Raw genomic sequence first — 13,813 nt, 5'->3', positions numbered from 1 at the left:
AGCTCAAGTTCACGTTAAGACAACATCAACAGGTGCACCCTAGTTTGTAGATAAAGGAGAAGGAAAATGAAACTCTCTTGTGCAAAGAGGTGAGCGTTTGGACAGCCTTAGTCCCTCAACCCCTTTACATTTTAGTTTATTTAGTACTCTCAAATGTGCTCAGCGTCTGGAGGGACGGAGCCTTTGCCATGTACAATAACTTTCAGTTTCTATAGGAATTAGGATCATCTTTACTTCTGAGTGCTGCCACACTCATACTGGGCATGGAATGGATTAAGAACATATTCAGACCCCTTCACTTTTTCCATATTTTGCTATGTTGAAGGTTTGTGCTAAAGTTATTTAAATTCATTTTTCCCCCACATAAGATTAACACTCAATACAGCAGTGTCAGTCAGTCAGTCAGTATCCAACTCACTATATCCTAACACAGGGTCACAGGGGTCTGCTGGAGTCATTCCTTGCATACTCAGGGTGCAAGGCAGGAACAAATCCAAGGCAGGGTGCCAGCCTACCGCAGGGCACACACACACACACACACACCAGGGACAATTTAGGATCTAACCTGCATATCTTTGGACTGTGGCAGGAAACCCATGGTGACACGGGGAGAACATGCAAACTCCACGCAGGGAGGACCTGGGAAGTGAACCAGGGGCTCCTTACTGCAAGGCAGCAGCGCTACCACTGCGCCAGCGTACTTCCCCTACAGCAGAGTGACACCGCGAAAACAAGATTTTTGGAATTTTTTGCAAATTCATTTAATAAAAAAACCTTAACTATCCTCTTGACATACACTAGGTATTCAGAACCTTTGGTATGGCACTTGAAATCTGGCTCAGGTAAACTCCATTCTGTTGAAAATAATTGAGATGTTTCTACACCTTACATGGAGTTAATCGGTGGGCAATTCAGTTGATTGACATGACTAGGAAAGGTACACAGCTGTTTATCAAAGGTCCCACAATTGAGCAAAAACTGAGCCATGAGGTCAAAATTGCCAGGTGATCTTAGAGGCTAAAAAAATGTCTGCTGCACTGAAGATTCCCAAGAGTATATTTTTCTTCATAATTTTAGATAGAAGTTTGTAAACAACCAAAATTCCCTATAGAGATGGCCACTTGGCCAAACTGAGTAATTGTGTTAGAAGGGCCATGGTAAGAGAGGTGACCATGAACTTGGTAGGCACTCTGGCTGAGCTCCACAGAACCTGTGTGCAGATGGGAGGAACTTCCAGAAGGGCAACCATCACTCCAATATTCCACAGATCTGGGTGTTGTGAAGATTGGCCATACAGAAGTCTCTCCTCAGTAAAGAATACATGGAAACCTGCTTGGGGTTTGCAAAAAGACACTTAAAGAACTCTTAGAATGAGTGACACACGTTTTTCTGATGTGATGAAACCAAGGTTAGTGTTATGTCCAGAGGAAACCAGGCACTGCTCATCACCTGTGGAATACAATTCCAGTGGTGAAGCATGGTGGTGGCAGCATCATGCTGTGGGTTTGTTGTTCAGCGGTAGGGGCTGGCAGACTATTTAGGGGTAAGCGGAAGGTGAATGGAGCAAACTACAGAGATATCCTTCATGGAAACCTGACCTTAGGGTGCTCTGGGGGTTCACCTTCCAAAAGAACATGGACCCTAAGCACAATTGAAAGAGATCACAGGAGTGGCTTAGATACAACTATTGGGGAATATCCTTGAGTGGACTAGCGCAAACACAGGCTTGAATCCAATTGAACATATCTGTGGAGACATGACAATGGCTGACCACTGATAGCCTCCATCTAACCTGACAGACTTTAAAGGAATCAAGAGAGAAGAATGGCAGAAAATAAGCAAATCCAGGTTTGTGAAGCACGTCACGTCAAACCCAAGAACACTCCAGGCTGGAATTGCTGATAGAGGGACTTCAACGAAGTGCCAAGTAAAGTAGTTGTGTCAGTGAAACTTTTTATTTTTAATAAATTTGCAAACATTTCTAAACTTCTGTGCTTGCTTTATCATTCTTAGGCTAGGGCCGCTGCTATTTTTAATATATATAAATGATTTAGATAGGAATATAAGTAACAAGCTGGTTAAGTTTGCAGATGATACCAAGATAGGTGGATTAGCAGATAATTTGGAATCCGTTATATCATTACAGAAGGACTTGGATAGCATACAGGCTTGGGCAGATTTGTGGCAAATGAAATTTTATGTCAGTAAATGTAAAGAATTACACATAGGAAGTAAAAATATTAGGTTTGAATACACAATGGGCGGTCGAAAAATCGAGAGTACACCTTATGAGAAGGATTTAGGAGTCATAGTGGACTCCAAGCTATCAACTTCCAAACAGTGTTCAGAAGCCATTAAGAAGGCTAACAGAATGTTAGGTTATATAGCGTCTTGATCTGTGGAGTACAAGTCCAAAGAGGTTATGCTCAACCTTTATAATGCACTGGTGAGGCCTCATCTTGAGTACTGTGTGCAGTTTTGGTCTCCAGGCTACAAAAAGGACATAGCAGCACTAGAAAAGGTCCAGAGAAGAGCGACTAGGCTGATTCCAGGTCTACAGGGGTTGAATTATGAGGAAAGATTAAAAGAGCTGAGCCTTTACAGTTTAAGCAAAAGAAGATTAAGAGGTGACATGATTGAAGTGTTTAAAATTATGAAGGGAATTAGTGCAGTGGATCGAGACTTGTATTTTAAAATGAGCTCATCAAGAACACGGGGACACAGTTGGAAACTTGTTAAGGGTAAATTTCGCACAAACATTAGGAAGTTTTCTTTACACAAAGAACGATAGACACTTGGAATAAGTTACCAAGTAGTGTGGTAGACAGTAAGACATTAGGGACTTTCAAAACTCGACTTGATGTTTTCTTGGAGGAAGCAAGTGGATAGGACTGGCGAGCTTTGTTGGGCTGAATGGCCTGTTCTCGTCTAGATTGTTCTAATTCTAATTCTAATTCTAATCAGGGCTGCAACATAAAACATGCAGACTTTTTTAATTTAAGTATTTATATATTTATATTGGACTCTGCTGTCCTGCAAATCAACTTTTATTGTCTCTCAATTCCAGGTCATTTACACTTTTGGCCATTTATTTTGAGTCCATACTGTCATCATTTTTGGTTTTGGTTTGTTAGGAATTCTTTCTGCACATTAATGTACAGAACTGTAACCACTAGGGGGCACCACTGGGTGCCAAACCCCAGACACAATCACACTCAAACCAGTCATGGGTTCAACTATTGCCCCTTTTTATTAACAACAATTATCTTCGCAGACAGAATAAGACAACCAAAGTACTAACAGCAAAAACACAGTCCACTTCCTCCACACTCCTCTCGTCAGGCCAGCTCTGACTGCTTGGTCAAGATCAAGTGTTTTCTTTTATCTTTGACTTGGCAGTACTTAGTCCATATGAAGCACTTCTGGGTCAGACAGGAGTCCCACAAAGTAGGGACCATATGTCCTTGCATGCTTGCTGGGTGGGACACGTTGCCAACTTATTCCACCATAGCAGTACAGCTAGCCACATGCTTAAAGAGAACCAACATTTATTGGACTTGCCAACATACAAACCTTTGATTGATGTGATCACGCAATGGATCAGCACATTAGAAATGCTAGAAAGATTTTTGGAACAACAGCCAGCCATCTCAGCAGCTCTGCATACAGTATACAGTGGTGTGAAAAACTATTTGCCCCCTTCCTGATTTCTTATTCTTTTGCATGTTTGTCACACACACATGTTTGTCATCAAACACATTTAACCATTAGTCAAATATAACACAAGTAAACACAAAATGCAGTTTTTAAATGATGGTTTTTATTATTTAGGGAGAAAAATACTCCAAACCTACATGGCCTTGTGTGAAAAAGTAATTGCACCCTGAACCTAATAACTGGTTGGGCCACCCTTAGCAGCAATAACTGCAATCAAGCATTTGCGATAACTTGCAATGAGTCTTTTACAGCGCTCTGGAGGAATTTTGGCCAACTCATCTTTGCAGAATTGTTGTAATTCAGCTTTATTTGAGAGTTTTCTAGCATGAACCGCCTTTTTAAGGTCATGCCATAGCATCTCAATTGGATTCAGGTCAGGACTTTGACTAGGCCACTCCAAAGTCTTCATTTTGTTTTTCTTCAGCCATTCAGAGGTGGATTTGCTGGTGTGTTTTGGGTCATTGTCCTGTTGCAGCACCCAAGATCGCTTCAGCTTGAGTTGACGAACAGATGGCCGGACATTCTCCTTCAGGATTTTTGGTAGACAGTAGAATTCATGGTTCCATCTATCACAGCAAGCCTTCCAGGTCCTGAAGCAGCAAAACAACCCCAGACCATCACACTACCACCACCATATTTTACTGTTGGTATGATGTTCATTTTCTGAAATGCTGTGTTCCTTTTACGCCAGATGTAACGGGACATTTGCCTTCCAAAAAGTTCAACTTTTGTCTCATCAGTCCACAAGGTATTTTCCCAAAAGTCTTGGCAATCATTGAGATGTTTCTTAGCAAAATTGAGACGAGCCCTAATGTTCTTTTGCTTAACAGTGGTTTGCGCCTTGGAAATTTGCCATGCAGGCCGTTTTTGCCCAGTCTCTTTCTTATGGTGGAGTCGTGAACACTGACCTTAATTGAGGCAAGTGAGGCCTGCAGTTCTTTAGAAGTTGTCCTGGGGTCTTTGTGACCTCTCGGATGAGTCGTCTCTGCGCTCTTGGGGTAATTTTGGTCGGCCGGCCACTCCTGGGAAGGTTCACCACTGTTCCATGTTTTTGCCATTTGTGGATAATGGCTCTCACTGTGGTTCGCTGGAGTCCCAAAGCTTTAGAAATGGCTTTATAACCTTTACCAGACTGATAGATCTCAATTACTTCTGTTCTCATTTGTTCCTGAATTTCTTTGGATCTTGGCATGATGTCTAGCTTTTGAGGTGCTTTTGGTCTACTTCTCTGTGTCAGGCAGCTCCTATTGAAGTGATTTCTTGATTGAAACAGGTGTGGCAGTAAATCAGGCCTGGGGGTGGCTACGGAAATTGAACTCAGGTGTGATACACCACAGTTAGGTTATTTTTGAACAAGGGGGCAATTACTTTTTCACACAGGGCCATGTAGGTTTGGATTTTTTTTCTTCCTTAATAATAAAAACCATCATTTAAAAACTGCATTTTGTGTTTACTTGTGTTATATTTGACTAATGGTTACATGTGTTTGATGATCAGAAACATTTTGTGTGACAAACATGCAAAAGAATAAGAAATCAGGAAGGGGGCAAATAGTTTTTCACACCACTGTATGTAGGCAACAAGGTTGCTCCTGCTGTGACTGGCATACAGTGTACATTTGTGCAACAGATCCACCACCATTTTTAAAAGTGCGATTGTTACATAGAAATCTGCTGCATTGCACGTTCAGCTGTCACAAGTTACTGTAGGCCCTGACAATCTGCTGGCCTGAGGGACGTGGTGATGCTTTGCTAAGGATCTTCATAAAGCCTTGGGTAAAAACTTCACTCATTTGCTTTCTGTTTGGTAAAGCATACCACAGTTCAAACATCTGCAACATTTGTCGAAAGCCTTCATTTTCAACAACAGTGTAGGGTCTCATAACTTTACAGATAAAAACTGCTAAAGATTCCATTAATTTTTGGGCACAACTTGCATCAAACGCAAGCTTGGAGCTACCTGGCATCTCCAGTGAGGATTGTTTAGGATCTACTCGTTATGTTTATGGATGATGTCAGGTAAACGAATTCTCAAATTTGTTGTGTTACAACACTTTACTTAACTTCAGAGTTGCAAAGCTTACATATGAGTTTGCTTTTATTCCTTTTTTTTTTTTTTACCAATGCACCTTCTGATTCTGTAGTAAGTCCACACATCTGATTTAAGTGTCAAAGACACTGATTTCACTTAAAGAGGACACACCATTTCATGCAAGATAGTAACGTGCTTTTATCGTAGAAATCCATAACAGGTGTATTTGCAACATCTACTGGATCAGACACCAAAAACGAAGATAAGCAAAAATCGACATAAGGTAATAGAGCAGGACAGAGATTCAGAATCAATATCAAATCATTTAAACAAAAAATAATAATTCATCAGAAAATCTGTATTTTTACCCAGGCCTACTTTATATTTACGTAGCACTTTTCTCACTAGTTAAAGTGCTTCAGTGAGTGTGGAGCCACTATCAATGTGTAGCCTCCACCTGGATGATGCGACAGCGGCCATTTCTGCACCAGTACACTCACAACACAATAGCTGTTAGGTAGTGAAGTAGTGAGAGAGTAAGCCAGTTGGAGACAGGGGACGATTAGGGGGCCAGAATGACTAGGCCGTGTTGGGCCACAACATCGGGATACACCCTACTCTTTACGAACAATGCCCAATGATCTTTAATGACTACGGAAAGCCAGGAACTCAGGGATCAGGTGACTTCCCGGAACCACAAACCAAATCCTCCGCAGCAGCAGCAGCAACCCGGTGCAAACCTGCAGTGTATCCACCAAGGAGGGTCTTGAAAATGGGTAGCCCCTATCTGTATATATCATAGACCACCATTGTCAAATTTGTATGATCCTGTAATCCCCATTATCAGAGGAAAGCAAACCTCACACATGGACAGCTTTAATAGAAGAGAAAGCTGAGTAGAAGCGTTATTAAGATTGGGACCAGCACTCTTTAATAATCAAGATGCCACGCCAAATGACGTGGAGAATGGGCTGCTAGAGCGCAGTCTTCCCACGATTGCTTCTCTCAATGCCTCCTACACAACATCGCTGTCCCTGCTCCCACAGTACTTTGTACTGGTGCTGGGTGATATGACGATATATATCGTGGGGACGATAGAAAAGTGTCTATCGTCCTATTTCTCTTCTATCATTTCTATCGTTTCTAACCTAATTTTATCAATTACTAAAGAAAATATTGCATTAAATAGGCTATGACAAATGTATGATAATGCCTTGTCGCTATGCAATGCATACTCTACCCTTTATATAAGTGATAATCAAGAATAAAAATGAACTTTTGAATGTCACTTCAAAATAAAGTTGCAAAAAAAAGTATGCAATGATATTTTTGTCAAACTTTTGAGAGAATAACTGAAAACGTACTTTATTGTGGGTGGTATATCGTGATATATATCGTTATTGTGATATAAAATAATCCATATCGTGATATATGATTTTTCCATATCGCCCAGCACTACTTTGTACCTATCTCCGATGTGCGACGAACATTCTGCCCGTTTGTTACCTTTGACTTGCTCTTTATCTCGCTCCTATGGATCATTGAGCTTAATATTAAGGGTAGCATCGGGGAAAGTCTCACAAAAGAAGTAGTGAAATATGACTTCAAGACATCTTTTTTTGACATATTTTTACTTGCTGTTGTGCGGTTCCTATGCCTACAGATTGCATATGCCAATCTTCGGTTGCGCCACTGGTGGGTCATTGCGATCACCACACTATTAACCAGTGCTTCCCTCATTGTGAAGGTCATCCAGTCCAATCTGCTTTCTGAAAATGCATTTGGGTATGTGCTACCCGTAACTTTCTTTGTCATTGCCTGGTTGGAGACGTGGTTTCTAGACTTCAAAGTGGTAACACAGGAAGCAGAAGATGAGTCTAGAGTCTATCTAGCAGCAGTAAAGGCAGCAACAGAGCATACACCCTTTCTTCGGCCAAGTGCCCTGTCTGAAGGACAATTCTATTCACCTCCAGAGTCCTCTGCAGGATCAGACGAAGAGGACCTGGAAGAGGAAGTTAATGGCCGCAGAGCTGTAACCTTACAGGAGAAGGAATATGTGCGACAGGGCAGAGAGGCGATGGCTGTGGTTGACCAGATTCTGGCACAGGAAAACAATTGGAAGTTTGAGAAAAACAATGAGCTTGTCGATGCTGTGTACACCCTGGAGATCCCTTGCCATGGGAAGACCTTTATCCTTAAGGCTTTTATGCAGTGTCCAGCTGAGCTGATTTACCAAGAGGTCATTCTCCAGCCTGAGAAAATGGTTCAGTGGAATCGTACTATTTCTGCTTGCCAGATTCTACAGAGGGTGGATGATAATCCCCTCATCTCTCACGATGTCTCTGCTGGAGCAGCAGGGGGTGTTGTGTCACCAAGGGAATCGAGCGGAAGAGAGAGACAGATATGTTTCTGCTGGAATCTCCACCAATCATGACATGAAGCCTCCACAGAGTCGCTACATCAGGGGTGAGAATGGCCCAGGTGGTTTTGTGGCTTTAAAATCCAGCAGCAATCCTTCAGTGTGCACTTTCATATGGATTCTCAATACTGACCTCAAGGGCCGTCTACCACGATACCTCATTCAACAAAGTTTGAGTTTTTCTCACACCTACGAAAGCGAGTGAGCGAGGTGTGAACACATGTGTTGGTTTGTCCTCCTCCTGCTCTTAATTACTTCCACTTACAGCTCTGCCTACAGTAAAGATCAGGGATTTTTCATAGGCACTGGTTAAAGAATACAGCCCACTGCGGCTAGTCGAGTGAATGTTTTGGGGATGGCTGCATCAGCATTAGACAGACCCATGTTGGACCTGTCTAGTACCAATCTCAAATCGCTTACTTGTTCTCAATGTGCCTGCTTGCAAAGACAAAAAGTAACACAAACACTGATGGCAGCTTTACAAACTGACAGGCCCCCTTTGAGACTGGGATGCTCTGTGACAAGTGTATCTGAAGATTTCTTTTCTTTGGTGGCTATGAGTGCTGAGCAGAAAGTAGCATTATGGTCATTGTTGATTCTTGTAATTCTAACCATTTGCTTTGTTCCCCATCCTTCTGGTCCCTTTACTTATTTTACTCACTTTGAGGTAACCGAGACTCAAACTTGCTTTCCAGTTCTGCACCCATATCCTTGTCTACAGTCTGGTTTTATAAAAGCAAAGACTTGGCTTATCGGTTCAGGCAATCGCATTTAGTGGACCCAAAGTTCATCTTAGCATACTTTGCTTCTTAGGGTCAGTGCTTCATGTTTAAAACTGAACACAATGATATTTGGTGGCCTTTGTTGTGCTTCCAATATACTGAAACTTTATTCTGTTTAAACCAGGAGCTAATTATCATGCAGCCTATGATCTGTAACTCTGAATTCAAATGAAATCGGTCAGGGTGGGGACCACCAAGAGCAGCAAGCAGGCTTGCTGCTACCTGTGTAGTTCCAGAGCTGGCATTGTGCTTGATCTCATCAATTCTTCTAGCTAATTTGAGAATGCTTGCCTTGGGATATCTTCATTTTTGGAGAAGGGGAGGCAGGTCAGTTTTACACATTTGCTTGTTTAATTCAGATTAGTTTTTTTCTGAGATGACAATTTCAAATGATCACTCACACTGCTGTTAATATTGAGAAAAAGAAACCAAAATGGAGAGTGTTTGGAAATTTTGTTGTGCTGCAGTTTTGCATACTGACTTCTTGGAATTTTTGTTTTTGTTTATACTGATAATGCTAATAATGACAATGATAATTCAAAAAAAAAAAAAAGCCAGGAACTCAGTTTTATGTCTCATCTGAAGGACAGCACTGTTTTTACAGCCCAGTGTCCCTGTCACTGCAATGGGGTACTGGGATCCACATTCAGAGCACATGACAACATCAGAAGAGACCCCTGCTGGCCTCACCAACACCTCTATTAGCAGCAACCCAAGCTTTTTCTACATGCTCTCCTATCCAAGTAGCTTCAGGTGGACAACCAGTTCTGAAGTGCAGATGACACTGGAATTGTTAAAACCCAAAGCAGCAACCTCAGCAGCTTCATCAGAGACACGGATTCAAACAGTGAACTGCGTATTATTCAGTATTCCTGTTTTGACCCTTTGCTGCTTTGCTTAGACTTGCCTTTGTGTTTTGGCTCTGGCCATTAAATGGGGTTTTCTTGGTGAACGACTTTTACAGTTCCATTTTGATTTTGATCACGGGTGTGAAAAGCTAATTTTTTGTACAATGAAAACTTATTTCTCAGAATTCAGAAATCCTTTTATTTAGTTTTTGCTGTAAATGTGCATCTGTCAGTCAGCTTCATGAGACATTGTGATAGTGGGAAAACTGAGGCAGCCGGTTTGAGAAAGAAAACAACAACAATAATAATAAGACATTGTATTTATATAGTGCCTTTCCCATGGTCAAGGTAGGTGGTGGGCTTCTGCGTTACAGAGTTTCAGATGGTGTCATGTTTTCTGTGACTGGCATAACAGAGACACACATCCTTATTTTTCGAGTATGTCTGCGGTGCATACCCCTTTTAGAATTTGAGTCTACAGTTATCTCTCGCTATATCGCGCTTCGACTTTCGCGGCTTCACTCTATCGCATATTTTAAATGTAAGCACATCTAAATATACAGTAATCCCTCCTCGATCGCGGGGGTTGCGTTCTAGACCAACCCGCGATAGGTGAAAATCCGCGAAGTAGAAACCATATGTTTGTATGGTTATTTTTATATATTTTAAGCCCTTATAAACTCTCCCACACTGTTAACATTATTAGAGCCCTCTAGACATGAAATAACACCCTTTAGTCAAACGTTTAAACTGTGCTGCATGACAAGACTGAGATGGCAGTTCTTTCTCACAATTAAAAGCATGCAAACATATCTTATGTTCAAAGGAGCACCGTGAAGAGCAGATAATGTCAGAGAGAGCGCTCGCTAAGAAAAGCAATCAAAAAATCAATACCTGCTTTTAAGTATACAGAAGCACCGCGATAAAGCGGCATTTTGTAGAGGAGCGTCCGTGTCCTCTGTGCAAACAGCCCCCTCTGCTCACACCCCCTCCGTCAGGCAGAGAGAGTGAGAGAGGCAGAGAAAAGCAAACAAAACAAGCGCCACGCGGGAAGCATATCTTATAGCACTGAGGAGTTTTAGTTAATATGTAATACATGCTCTGATTGGGTAGCTTCTAAGCCATCCGCCAATAGCGTCCCTTGTATGAAATCAACTGGGCAATCAAACTGAGGAAGTGTGTAACCTAAATTAAAAGACCCATTGTCCGCAGAAAGCGGCGAACCAGCGAAAAATCCGTGATTTATATTTAGATGTGCTTACATTTAAAATCCGTGATAGAGTGAAGCCGCGAAAGTCGAAGCGCGATATAGCGAGGGATTACTGTATATCATGGATTTTTCGCTGGTTCGCGGATTTCTGCGGACAACGGGTCTTTTAATTTAGGTTACATGCTTCCTCAGTTGGTTTGCCCAGTTGATTTCATACAAGGGACGCTATTGGGGGATGGCTTAGTTGCTACCCAATCAGAGCACGTATTACATATTAACTAAAACTCCTCAATGCTATAAGATATGCTTCCCGCGCGGTGCTTGTTTGCTTTCTCTATCTTTCTCACTCTCTGCCTGACGGAGGGGTGTGAGCAGAGGGGTTGTTTGCACAGAGGACACGGAGGCTCCTCTACAAAATGCCGCTTTATCGCGGTGCTTCTGTATACTTAAAAGCAAGTGTTGATTTTTTGATTGTTTGCTTTTCTTAGCGAGCGCTCTCTCTGACATTCTCTGCTCCTTTATGACGGCGCTCTTTTGAAGATAAGATATGTTTGCATTCTTTTAATTGTGAGAAAGAACTGTCATCTCAGTCTTGTCATGGAGCACAGTTTAAACTTTTGACTAAAGGGTGTTATTTCATGTCTAGAGGGCTCTAATAATGTTAACAGGGTGGGAGAGTTTATAAGGGCTTAAAATATATAAAAATAACTATAAAAACATAGGATTTCTACTTCGCGGATTTTCACCTATCGCGGGGTGGGGGTGGGGGGTTTTCTGGAACGCAACTCCCGCGATCGAGGAGGGATTACTGTACTCTGAAATGTATCAGATTGGGGTCTGCGCTCTTTTCATGTGTTGTTTGGCTCACTCTTAGCCCGGGCCCAGCGCTTTTGTGGAATGGCAGTTGTGCTGCAGCGTGATGGGCCGGGTAAGGAGATACTGAAGTGGAGGTTCGCTTTTTTTTTTCCAGTCTTCTAGCATTATGTACTTCAAGCTTTTAAGAGACATCTGGTCAAATGCGAGTTTGTTGTGTTCTTTATTTTTTGACATTTCTTTACTTGTTTGCAACCCTGGTTTTAGATTACACACAGTAAAGATATTAGTTTGTTTGAGGCAGCTCTCTGTTTCAGCTGTGCTGCAAGTTAATATTCCACTATTCATTCTTATGAATTGGTTTCTGTATCCCAGATGATTATGTCAGGAGATCACACTGAGTAAGTGATTATCTCTGTGGACATGGCTGCGAGTCGGTTATTTCTCTCAGTGGCGTAACATTTAGTATGTTTTTTAGTCCGTGTATCCAAATTAGTTACCATACCTTACCATTTTCTAAACCACTTAATCCTGAACAGGGCCACGAGGGAGACAAAGCCTAACCTAGCAAACGTAGGGCGCAAGGCAGAAACAACCCCTGGACAGGGTGCCAGATGGGCCATCGCAGAGCACATAGAAGTTAGTGATATTTTCATTTGTCTTGATATACTGGTTACCACAATCTGTCAACTGTTTGTGTCTTTAAAATGACTGTAAACAAGGAGAAAATCTCTTCAATCACATTCATGTAAGCTGAAGTGGAAACATTACTGGAAGACGATTCAAGCACCATTAACAGAAATATCAAAGCTCAGAACAACACCTTCAGTATCATTCATTCACATGCACCTGTCCTTTCCATAAATACCATCAGTCCATAACGCGCTAACATTTGACTGGTTCAGTTTTGTCTTTTCCCAAGCGGTAAAAACCAGAAAAATGATTATTGTCTTGATTGAATTGCACCAAGATTTTTTTTTTTTTAATTTGATATATACTGCTCAAAAGAATTAAAGGAACACTTTTTAATCAGAGTATAGCATAAAGTCAATGAAACTTATGGGATATTAATCTGGTCAGTTAAGTAGCAGAGGGGGTTGTTAATCAGTTTCAGCTGCTGTGGTGTTAATGAAATTAACAACAGATGCACTAGAGGGGCAACAATGAGATGACCCCCAAAACAGAAATGGTTTAACAGGTGGAGGCCACTGACATTTTTCCCTCCTCATCTTTTCTGACTGTTTCTTCACTAGTTTTGCATTTGGCTACAGTCAGTGTCACTACTGGTAGCATGAGGCGATACCTGGACCCTACAGAGGTTGCACAGGTAGTCCAACTTCTCCAGGATGGCACATCAATACGTGTCATTGCCAGAAGGTTTGCTGTGTCTCCCTGCACAGTCTCAAGGGCATGGAGGAGATTCTAGGAGACAAGCAGTTACTCTAGGAGAGCTGGAGAGGGCCATAGAAGGTCCATAACCCATCAGCAGGACCAGTATCTGCTCCTTTGGGCAAGGAGGAACAGGATGAGCACTGCCAGAGCCCTACAAAATGACCTCCAGCAGGCCACTAGTGTGAATGTCTCTGACCAAACAACCAGAAAGACTTCATGAGGGTTGCCTGAGGGCCCAAATGTCTACTGCGCCCTGTGTTCACGGCACAGCACCGGGGAGCTCAATTGGCATTTGCCATAGAATACCAGAATTGGCAGATGCACCACTGGTGTCCTGTGCTTTTTACAGACAAGAGCAGGTTCACCCTGAGCACGTGACAGAAGTGAAAGGGTCTGGAGAAGCCATGGAGAACATTATGCTGCCTGTAACATCGTTCAACATGACAGGTTTGGTGGTGGGTCAGTGATGATCTTGGAGGCATATCCATGGAGGGACGCACAGACATCTACTGCGTAGGAAATGGTGCTCTGACTGCCATAAGGTATCGAGATGAAATCCTTGAACCCATTGTCAGACCCTATGCTGGTGCAGTAGGTCCTG

At 42.1% G+C, this 13,813-nt stretch overlaps 1 pseudogene; it reads left to right on the top strand.

The window, feature by feature from the left end:
- The first annotated feature begins 5,715 nt into the window (after positions 1-5,715).
- LOC120530677 lies at positions 5,716-8,383 on the top strand (annotated as a pseudogene).
- The last annotated feature ends 5,430 nt before the right edge of the window (positions 8,384-13,813 follow it).

This window comes from Polypterus senegalus, chromosome 6, assembly GCF_016835505.1.
Source record: "Polypterus senegalus isolate Bchr_013 chromosome 6, ASM1683550v1, whole genome shotgun sequence".
NCBI lineage: Eukaryota > Metazoa > Chordata > Cladistia > Polypteriformes > Polypteridae > Polypterus > Polypterus senegalus.
The sequence above is the reverse complement of the archived record's forward strand: the minus strand, read 5'-3'. Positions and strand labels throughout refer to the sequence as shown.